The sequence below is a fragment of the Mobula birostris genome, chromosome 2 (assembly GCF_030028105.1).
Source record: "Mobula birostris isolate sMobBir1 chromosome 2, sMobBir1.hap1, whole genome shotgun sequence".
NCBI classification, from domain to species: domain Eukaryota; kingdom Metazoa; phylum Chordata; class Chondrichthyes; order Myliobatiformes; family Myliobatidae; genus Mobula; species Mobula birostris.
Window position 1 is genome coordinate 137,536,801 of NC_092371.1, and position 12,060 is coordinate 137,548,860.

Sequence of the window (12,060 nt, forward strand, 5' to 3'; positions counted from 1 at the left end):
TAGAGTGAGGTGGAGGATAAATGTATGGCTGAGGGATTGGAGCAGGGGTCAGAGATTCAGATTTCTGGATCATTGAGACCTCTTCTGGGGCAGGTGTGACCTGTACAAAAAAGACGGGTTGCACTTGAATCTGAGGGGGACCAATATCCTGGTGGGAGGATTGGCTAAGGCTACTGGGGAGGGTTTAAATGAGAATTGCTGGGGGTGGGAATCGAACTGAAGAGACGGAGGAAAGGGAGGATGGCTCACAAATAGAGAAAGCTTGGAGACAGTGCGAAAGGGAGGATAGGCAGGTGATAGAGAAGGGACCTGCTCAAACCATTGGTTTGAGAAGTGTCTATTTTAATGCGAAGAGCATTATGAATAAAGCGGATGAGCTTAGAGCGTGGATCAGCACTTGGAGCTATGATGTTATGGCCATTACAGTCTCGGATGGTGCAGGGACAGGAATGGCTACTTCAAGTGCCAGGCTTTAGACTTTTCAGAAAGGACAGGGAGGGAGGCAAAAGAGGTGGGGGCGTGGTACTGTTGATCAGAGATAGTGTCACGGCTGCAGAAAAGGAAGAAGTCATGGAGGGGTTGTCTACGGAGTTTCTGTGGGTAGAAATTAGGAATAGGAAGGGGTCAATAACTCTACTAGGTGTTTTTTATAGACCTCCCAATAGTAACAGGGACATCGAGGAGCAGATAGGGAGACAAATTCTGGAAAGGAGTAATAATAGCAGGGTTTTTGTGGTGGGAGTCTTTAACTTCCCAAATATAGATTGCAATCTCCCTAGAGTGAGGAGTTTAGATGGGGTAGACTTTGTTAGGTGTGCTCAGGAAGGTTTCTTGACACAATATGTAGATAAGCCTACAAGAGGAGAGGCTGTACTTGATCTGATATTGGGAAATGAACCTGGTCAGGTGTCAGGTCTCTCAGTGGGAGAGCATTTTGGAGACAGTGATCACAATTCTATCTCCTTTTCCATAGCATCGGAGTGGGTTAGGAGCAGACAAGTTAGGGAAACGTTAAATTGGAGTAAGGGGAAATATGAGGCTATCAGGCAGGAACTTAGAAGCATAAATTGGAAACAGATGTTTTCAGTGAAATGTATGGAAGAAATGTGGCAAATGTTCAGGGGATATTTGTGTGAGGTTCTGAGTAGGTACGTTCCAATGAGACAGGGAAAGGAAGGTAGGGTACAAGATCCATGGTGTACAAAGTCTGTTGTAAATCTAGTCAAGAAGAAAAGAAGAGCTTATGAAAGGTTCAAAAATCTAGGTAATGATGGGAATCTAGAAGATTATAAGGCTAGCAGGAAGGAGCTTAAGAATGAAATTAGGAGAGCCAGAAGTGGCCATGAGAAGGCCTTGGCAGACAGGATTAAGGAAAACCCCAAGGCATTCTACAAGTATGTGAAGAACAAGAGGATAAGACATGAGAGAATAGGACCAATCAAGTGTGACAGTGGAAAAGTGTGTGTGAACTGGAGGAAATAGCGGAGGTACTTAATGAATACTTTGCTTCAGTATTCACTATGGAAAAGGATCTTGGCGATTATAGGGATGACTTGCAGCAGGCTGAAAAGCTTGAACATGTAGATATTAAGGAAGAGGATGTGCTGGAGCTTTTGGAAAGCATCAAGTTGGATAAGTCACTGGGACCAGACAAGATGTACCCCAGGCTACTATGGGAGGCAAGGGAGGAGATTGCTGAGCCTCTGGCGATGATCTTTGCATCATCAATGGGGATGGGAGAGGTTCCGGAGGATTGGAGGGTCGCGGATGTTTCCTTATTCAAGAAAGGGAGTAGGGATAGCCCAGGAAATTATAGACCAGTGAGTCTTACTTCAGTAGTTGGTAAGTTGTTGGAGAAGATCCTGAGAGGCAGGATTTATGAACATTTGGAGAGGCATAATATGATTAGGAATAGTCAGCATGGCTTTGTCAAAGTCAGGTTGTGCCTTACGAGCCTGATTGAATTTTTTGAGGATGTAACTAAACACATTAATGAAGGTGGAGCCGTAGATGCAGTGTATATGGATTTTAGCAAGGCATTTGATAAGGTACCCCATGCAAGGCTTATTGAGAAGGTAAGGAGGCATGGGATCCAAGGAGATATTGATTTGTGGATCCAGAACTGGCTTGCCCATAGAAGGCAAAGAGTGGTTGTAGACGGGTCATATTCTGCATGGAGGATGGTGACCAGTGGTATGCCTCAGGGATCTGTTCTGGGACCCCTACTCTTTGTGATTTTCATAAATGACCTGGATGAGGAAGTGGAGGGATGGGTTAGTAAACTTGCTGATGACACAAAGGTTGGGGGTGTTGTGGATCGTGTGGAGGGCTGTCAGAGGTTACAATGGGACATTGATAGGATGCAAAACTGGGCTGAGAAGTGGCAGATGGAGGTCAATCCAGATAAGTGTGAGGTGGTTCCTTTTGGTAGGTCAAATATGATGGCAGAACATAGCATTAATGGTAAGACTGTTGGCTATGTGGATTATCAGAGGGATCTTAGGGTCCGAATCCATAGGACACTCAAAGCTGCTACACAGGTTGACTCTGTGGTTAAGGAGGCATACGGTGCATTGGCCTTCATCAATTGTGGGATTAAGTTTAAGAGCCGAGAGGTAATGCTGCAGCTACATAAGACCCTGGTCAGACCTCACTTGGAGTACTGTGCTCAATTCTGGTCGCCTCACTACAGGAAGGATATGGAAACCATAGACAGGGTGCAGAGGAGATTTACAAGGATGTTGCCTGGATTGGGAAGCATGCCTTATGAGAATAGGTTGAGTGAACTCAGCCTTTTTTCCTTGGAGTGACGGAGGATGAGAGGTGACCTGATAGAAGTGTAAAGATAATGAGAGGCACTGATCATGTGGATAGTCAAAGGTTTTTTTCCAGGGCTGAAATAGCCAGCATGAGAGGGCATAGTTTTAAGGTGCTTGGAATTAGGAACAGAGGAGATGTCAGGGGTAAGTTTTTAAAAGTAGAGAGTGGTAAATGCGTGGAATGGGCTGCTGGCGTTGGTGGTGGAGGCAGAAACGATAGGGTCTTTTAAGAGATTCCTGGATGGCTACATGGAGATTAGAAAAATAGAGGGCTATGGGTAAAGCCTAAACAGTTCTAAGGTAGGGACATGTTCGGCACAGTTTTGTGGGCCGAAGGGCCTGTATTGTGCTGCAGGTTTTCTGTGTTTCTAAATCTCAGAAGCAAGGCACAAAACAGGCACAATGGATGGCATGTTCTACAGATTGTCCTGTTTACTGTTGAGATGCATTTTTGTGCACATCCTGTCCTTTTAATAGTGTATTTGTTAATAATGACATTATGTGCCCATTGCGTAAGGGTCATCCAGCCAGCCCGATAAGGGTAGACTCATCGGGCTTTCATGTACCAGAAAGGGGATTGTTCACATGGTAGTTTCTCACTTGAGATAGTTTCAGAGCTACCATTTCCACTTTAAAATCACTTAAATACATCCAGGTTACACTGTTGGAAATATTTACCTTTTTGAATAATGAAAATTGTATGAAGTACATCACAGATCAAAATCTATGAATTTGGGTAGGATTCTGCCTGCAGGGTTAGTCTTGGCCTGAAAAATTAGATGTTAGTGCTAAACAAGGAAGCAATTCCTTAAAATCAGTTCCTGAATCTGGTTGTTGCCAATTGGTCAATATTTATTGACAATCTCTGATTGTCCTTGAGAAGGTGGTGAGGAGCACTGCAGTTACTCCTGGTGAAGATGCTCTCACAGTATTTTGAGGTAGTGAGCCTGAGGATTTAAAGGAGCAGTGATAAATTTGTAAGTGTAGGTAGGCAGAAATTGAAGGGCACCTGCAGGAAGATCCCATGGCCTTGCTTCCCTTGCCCTTCTTGCTTATAGAAGTTGTGGGTAGCCTCGGTGAATAACTGTGGATCATTTTGCAGATGGAACAAACCGCAGCCTTTGACTCTTGGAGAGTGGATGGAGTGATTGATGGTGGGATGCCAGTCAAGCAGGTACTTTGTCCTAGACTGTGCTATGTTTCTTAAGAGTTGTGTCTACACCCATAGAAGAAAGTATTCCACCACACTCCTGACCTGTGCTGCGAAGATGCTAGAAGGACTTTGGGGTGTCAGGGATGTGCATATGTCGCATCTCATCTGCACTAGGAGTTAGGTGTTTATGTGTCAGCCAGGCCCAGTTCAATTTTTGTTCAACAGTCACCCCCTCAGTGTTGATAATAGTGCACTGAGGTATAGACTATGTATAGAGTCTCTTGTTGGGGAAGGTCATTGGCTAGAACACTTGAGGTAGGAATGTTACCTATACTTATGAGTTCCTGCCGAAAGTTGTCCAAGTCTTGCTGTGCTAGGCACAGGTAGTTTCACTTGCTGAGAAGTTTCAAATAGAACTGAATATTCTCCCTTTCTGACATGTCAGTCCATGGCCTCCTCTTCTGTCACGATGAGGCCACTCTGGGGGTGGAGAAGCAACATCTCAGGTAGCCTCCAATCAGTAAAATTTACTCCATAATCTCCATCAGCACAGGTGTACCACCAGCCAGGTCGCGCTCTCTTCTCTCTGCCGTCATCAAGAAGGTACGGGAGACTTAGCACCCACACCAGCAGGTTCAGGAACAGTTATTGTCCTTCAACCATCAGGCTCTTGAACCAGAGGGGATAACTTCACTCAAATTCACTTGCCCCATCACTGAAATTTCCTGCAACCTATGGACTCACTTTCAAAGACTTTTCATCTCATGTCCTTAATATGTATTGCTCAGTCATTTATTGTTATTATTCTGTCTTACTTCTTGTATTTACACAGTTTGCTGTCTTTTGTTAGCACTGGTTGGTGTGGTCTTTCATCGATTTTATTATGGTTATTATTCTATTATGCATTTATTGAGCATACCTGCAAGAAAATGAATCTCAGGGTTGTATATGGTGGTGTAAATGTATTCTAAGAATACAATTACTTTGAACTTTGATGACATAAACTTCGATTTCTCTTTCTGGTATTTTTTTCCCTCTTTTTCCCTCCCCCTCTTCTTCTATTTCCCCACTTTGGCCTCTTACCTTTTCTCCTCACCTGCCTATCACCTCCTCCTGTGTCCCCTACTCTTTTGCTTTCGTCCATGGTCCACTCTCCTCTCCTATCAGGTTCCTTCTTCTCCAGCCCTTTGCCTTTCCCACCCAACTGGCTTCATCTATCACCTTCTATCTTGTCCTCCATCCCCTCCCTCCCACCTTTTTATTCTGGTGTCCTCCCCCTTAATTTCCAGTCCTAATGAAGAGTCTAGGCCTGAAACGTTGACTGTAGATGCTGCCTGACCTGCTGAGTTCGTCTGGCATTTTGTGTGTGATGCTCTGAATATTCTGCCGTCAGTGAGAATCCTTACTTTGGACTCTCTCTGGAGGAAGGTCATTAATGATGCAGCTGAAGATGGTTAGACCTGGAACACTGCAGCAGTTTTGAACCTTCTTTAGTATTCAAGTGCCATATTTTACATATACCTAGCTATTACCTAGGCTGCATTTCAAGTATGAATACTTTTCTACTTTCCTTGGTCAGCATTCTGTACTTTATCCTTAACACTGTGCTTCTCCATAGCAGTGCAATTGCACAGAATGCATCAAATTCCCAGTACAATGTCACTTGTGGGTACAACATCTTCTCTTTGCCAACAATTGCATTCCTACGTTTGTGGACATCTGTCTTCAGAGCCAGCCATGGGCACACCTTGCTGCCTGAAGCAGTTCAATTGACACAGGTTATTTTCCCTAATATTTTTGTAACCATGGTTTTAAGTGTCAGGATTAATTGCTGGCTGCAGGAGAGGGCATTACTGGATAAACCAGTCTGCTGCTCATTCCTCCATAAAGTGAGTCATGCTATGCCGTCAAGAGAAATTCCTATGTCATTTTCACTATGAAAAACAAGCATCAAGTAATCACCTGGTAAGTATTTTAAGACTGTGGTCTATAAATTATTACTCAGAAATGTAATTACATAATTCTCTGTCTTTTTGCTGAAAATTGATTTGCTTTTTCCAGAGTAGAACATCACAGTGACCATTTTTGGATAATTTCAAACCACACTGGAAGTTCAGCTAGACACTGCCTGATGTGATTTCTGAAAAAAAATGTAACATTATTGTAAATTTTTAAATGCTCTGAACAATTATTTATCAACAAGTCACTTGTAGCAGCAGAGGAACCTACACACTGGACCACTATTACACCACTATCAAGAGCGCTTACTGGGCTATCTCACTCCCACACTTTGGAAAGTCTGATCACGTGGCTGCATTTCTACTCCTAGAGCATAGACAGAGGCTGATGACAGCAGCATCAGTAGTGAGGACCAAGGAGGTATGGACAAGGGGTGTGCTTACAGAACTGCTTTTAAGCAGTGGACTGGTCTGTATTCAGGGATTCATCTTCGAGTCTGAATGAGTATGCTACAATTGTTACTGACTGCATTAAAGCCTGTGTGGATGAGTGTGTGCCTATGAGAACGTACTGTACATTCCCAAACCAAAAGCCGTGGATGAACCAGGAGTTCCATAGTCTGCTAAGGGCTAGATCTGTGGCATTCAAATCTGGCAACCCAGGTCTGTACAAGAAAACCAGGTATGACTTGCAGAGGGTTATTTCAAGAGCTAAGGAATGAATCTGAATGAGGTTGGAGGCAACATCAGATGAACATCCACACTTGGTAGGGTTTGCAGGCCATTACTTCCTACAAAGTGAAACCCAATAGCATGAATGGCAGTGATGCTTCACTACCAGCCGAGCTCAACACCCTATGCCTGCTTTGAAAGGGAGAATAAAACTACAGCTAGGAGGATCTCTGCAGCATGTGGTGACTCTGTGATCTCTGTCTCAGAGGCCGACGTCAGACTGTCTTTCAAGAGGGTGAACCCTCACAAGGTGACAGACCCCAATGGAGTACCTGGTAAGTCTCTGAAAACATGTGCCAACCAACAGGTGGGTGCGTTCAAAGACATTTTCAATCCCTCATTGCTACAGTCAGAAGCTCCCACCTGTTTCAAAAGGACAACACTTATACCAGTACCCAAGAGCAGGGTGAGACGCCTTAACCACCATTGTTCAGTAGCACTCACATCTATGGTGGTGAAGTGCTTTGAAAGGTTGGTTATGGCTAGAATTAATTCCTGTCTCAGCAAGGTCCTGGATCCACTGTAATTTGTCTATCGCCACAATAGGTCTACGGCAGATACAATCTCATTGGCTCTTCACACGGCATTGGATCACCTGAACAATACCCATGTCAGGATGCCGTTTATCAAATACAGCTCAGTGTTTAACACAATCATTCTAACAGTTCTGATTGAAAAGCTCTAGAACCTGGGCCTCTGTACCTCCCTCTACAACCGGATCCTCTACTTCCTAACCGGAAGACTACAAACTGTGCAGATCGGAAGTAACATCTCCACCTTGGTGACAATCACTGATGCACCTCGGGAGTGTGTGCTTAGCCCACTGCTCTACTCTCTCTGCATCCATAACTGCATGGCTGGGTGCAGCTCAAATGCCATTTATAAATTTGCTGATGACACGACTATTGTTAGCAGAATTTCAGATGGTGATGAGAGGACATCCGGGAGTGAGATATACCACCTAGTTGAGTGATGTTGCAGCAGCAACCTGGCACTCAACATCAGTAAGACGAAAGAACTGATTGTGGACTTCAGGAAGGGTAGGATGAGGCAACACAAACCAATCCTCACAGAGGAATCAGAAGTGGAGAGAGTGAGCAATTCCAAGTTCCTGGGTGTCAGTATCTCTGGGCATCTAACCTGGCACTACAGTGGCTATATTTCATCAAAAATTTGAGAAGATTTGCTCTGTCACCAAAAACACTTGAAAATTTCTACAGTGGTACTGTGGAGATCTTTCTAACTTGCTGCATCTAACTCACTGTCTATTATGGGGGGGGGGGGAACTGCACAGAGAGTTGTAAACGTAGTCATCTCCACCATGAGCACTAGCCTCTGTTGAATCCAGGACATTTTCAAGGAGTGATGCCTCAAAAAGGCAGAGTCCACATTAAGGACCCCCCTCACTCAGGTCATGACTTGTTTTCACTGTTACCATCAGGAGGGAGATACAGAAGCCTGAAGGCACACACTCAGCAATTCAGGAACAGCTTCTTCCCCTCTGCCATCCGATTCCTAAATGTACATTAAACCCATGAACACGACCTCACTACATTTTTTACTTTCTATTTTTGCACTACAGGTACTATGTAACTATTTTATATACTTACTGTAGCTCACAGTTTTCTCTGTTATTATGTATGGCAAGGTACTGTACTGCTGTAAGTTTCATGACATATGCCAGTGGTATTAAACTGATTCTGTTGTAGATTGAAGCTTGATGGGCAGTGCTGACTCAGGGGACAAAAGTGCCAGCTGCTGTCATGTACGTCTCTATAACATGGAGCATTGCAGAGTAACTTGGACCGTATTATCTCAAGGACGTCTGACACTGGCCACTCCCAGGAGCAACATGGTCCCACTCCAGCCACGCCAACCTGACAGGCCGAAGAATCACAGAGTCATACAACACGGAAGCAAGCCCTTTGTCCAATGTGTCTGTGAAGACCGTCAAGTACTTTTCCAAATTAACCCTATTTCTCAAAACTGGGCCTGAAGCCTCTATGAAATGTTTCTTTTTTCAAGAGCGCTTCTGCGTACTTCTTACTATAAAAACTATAACTACATGCTTCCAGTACCCACTCTAGCTGTACTTTCAATCACTCTTCCTCAAATCCTCTCTGAATCTCCTATCCGTTAATTTAAACCTCTGCCCTCTGCTGCGATAAATATTTTGCATTGTCTATACTATCTATGGCCCCTCATAACTTTATTTAGGTCAAAAAGATCAAAGTAAATTTATTATCAAAGTACATATATGTCACCATACACAACCCTGAGATTCATTTTCTTTTGGGCATACACGGTAAATCCAAGAGTCACAATAGTATCATTGAAAGATCAGACCCAGCAGGACAGACGAACAACCAATGTGCAAAAGACAACAAGCTATGCAAATACAAAAGAAAATAAATAAATAAACAAACAAACAATAAATATCGAGACCATGAGACGACGAGTTCTTGAAAGTGAGTCCGTAGATTGTGGGAACAGTTCAGTGATGGGGTGAGTGATGTTGAGTGAAAAGTGCCGTGGTTCAAGAGCCTGATGGCTGAGGGATAATAACATCGTGAACCTGGCGCTGTGGGTCCTGATGCTCCTGTGCCAATTTTTTTAATGGCCAAATGGACAAAGAAGTGGCAGACAGAATATAACTCAGGCAAGTGTATACACTTGGTAGAAGAATTAAAGGCATAGACTATTTTCTAAACCAGGAGAAAATTCAAAAATCAGATGTACAAAGGGACTGGGGGGGGCGGGGGGTGCGGGGTGGTTCTTGTGCAGGATTCCCTAAATGGTAACTTCCAGGTTGGGGCGATGGTAAGGAAAGCAAATACAATGTTAGTATTTATTTCAAGAGGACAAGAGTATAAAAGCAAGGTCGTAATGCTGACACTTTATAAGGCATTGGTCAGACCGCACTTGGAATATTCTGAGGAGTTTTGGGCTTTTTATCTAAAAGAGGTACTGGCATTGGAGAGGGCCAGAGGAGTTTCATGACAATGATTCCAGAAATGAAAGAGTTAACATATGAGGAGCTTTTCATGACACTGGGCCTATACTCGCTGGAGTTTAGAAAAATGAGGGATGACTCATTGAAACCTATAGAATATTGAAAGGTCTGGACAGAGTGGATGTGGAAAAGACATTTCCTATTGTTAGAGTGTCTACGTCCAGAGGGCAGCCTCAGAATAGAGGAATGTCAATTTAGAACAGAGATGAGGAGGAATTTCTTTAGCCAGAGGGTGGCGACTGTGTGGGATTCATTGCTACAGACAGCAGTGGAGGCCATCATTGGGTATATTTAAAGCAGAGGTTGATAGGTTCTTGATTGGTTGGGGCATCATAAGCTACAGGAAGGCAGGAGAAAGGAGTTGAAAGGGATAATAAATCAGCTGTGATGGAATGGCAGAGCAGACTTGATGGGCCAAATGGCCTAATCCTACTCCTATGTCTTATGGTCTTTTAACATCCAGTTCTTCCTCTTGCATCTTCCTTGGTTTGCCTGGCTACCTCTGTGATTATTGCATTACCCTGTAGTTGTTTCTGTAAGCACGATACTCTCTGTGAACCAGATAAAGCCAATTAAATTCATTTTTCATTGAGTCCAATTTTACCTACGCTTTTCCACTGGACAGTGAGGACAGATGCCAGTGCTAAACACCAATCACTTCAGCTACAGAGAGGCTGGGAATAGATGTATGAGACACTTACAAGTATTATGAGGGTTTAGTAAAAACTATGGTGGTATCAGCACTTTGGTAACACAATTGTGGTGTATATATTCAAAAAGAATGATTGGACAGAAGACAATGTAGATTTATTAATCTCCCTTTGACTGCAATAAAAAGGATTGAAATACAATGTTAATGCTGAAGTGTTTCTGTACAACAGCAACACTAATCAACACTCATGAAGGCTTTGCAAAGGGAAGATTCTTGCTTGATTGGCCCACCCATTTATAAGGAGCTGTGATCAGACAGTGTAAAAATTGGAAAATCTGGAAGCAATAAGCAGCTCTAGCAGCTGCTGTGGGAGAGAAACATTGATACTGCAGGCAAAGGGTTCTTCATCAGAACTGCAACAGTGAGGAATCTCGTGTGTTTTGAGGAGCACTGAGGGAGAATGGTGGAGGAAACAAAGGGAATGGCTGTGAAAGGATACAGTCCAAAGTTAGAGACAGAAATCAGAAAAAAAATCTATCAAGAGATGAAAGTTAAACATCAAGTACTGTAGCCAAAATTGTTGAATTCAATATTGTCCCAAAATGTGCTGATAGGAAAACTGATTCTTTGTTGGAAAAGCAATTCTTTGGCCACATGCAGTAGCGTAAGAACCTGCGGTCAGATAGGAAGTGGGCTGGGAAATTAAAAACACAGGAAACAGGGAACTTCCAGTCCCTTGTGCAAACTGAACAGATGTGTTCTCCAGTGTGGTCACTCAATTTGTGTTTGGTTTGTCAAACATTAACATTAAAACCGTTGCACTGATGTGGATGAAAAACAAGTGAATCACTGCTTTACCAGTCCCTAGACAATGGGAAGGGAAGGCAAGAAATTAATTCTTAATCCGCAAGGACCCCTTCTTGCAGCTTCTTAGCCTCTCCAGATCTCTTCATTGCCAGTTACCAATATGGTATTCATTGTCTCTATTTTACTATTTCCCCACTCACTCTAAGCGACCTCTCTCTGATCTTGTGGCACTTTGTTCACTGGGGACCAATCCCAATACAGTCATCAAACCTGTGGATAATTTTCCAGTTTCCTGCTTCCGTCCAGGTCATGTTCACCATTAACATCTCACCCTTCTATATACACCAGAATGCTCTGAGGGCCCACACTCCTCCCTCAGATACGTTTATCAAGTCCCCTTTTATCACCATTCTGCTTTCCTTGACCTTGTCACATTGAACAACTTCACCCTCAACTCCACTAACTTCTCCAAGTTAAAGGTATAACTATAAAAAACATATATTGGCACAGGCTATATTTGTTTCTGTATCAGATACATGGAACAGTCCTTGCTTCAGACAATTTCAGGATCCCTCTCTCAACATTAGTTACTTTTTGGTGTTGTTTGCACTCACACAGAATATGAAAATGTTATTAATTTTGCTACAAGTTTCTACACTATTTTCATATTCACGTGGTTATTTCCTTTTGTGCCATCTCCATCTCCATTTCAGTGGGCAGGTTAGTAACCATTATAATTCCACTGACTTCCAAAGCTGTTCAACTACATCTCCTCACACCCTGATCCTTGTGATGTCTCTATTCAATTCTTCAAGTTTCTCCATCACAACATGTTATAATGAGCATCCCCTCTGCTCTCTCCACTTAATCACTTCTCTGCAACTTAAGATGCATGATTTTCCCACTTTTTGAGTTCTGATAAAGGG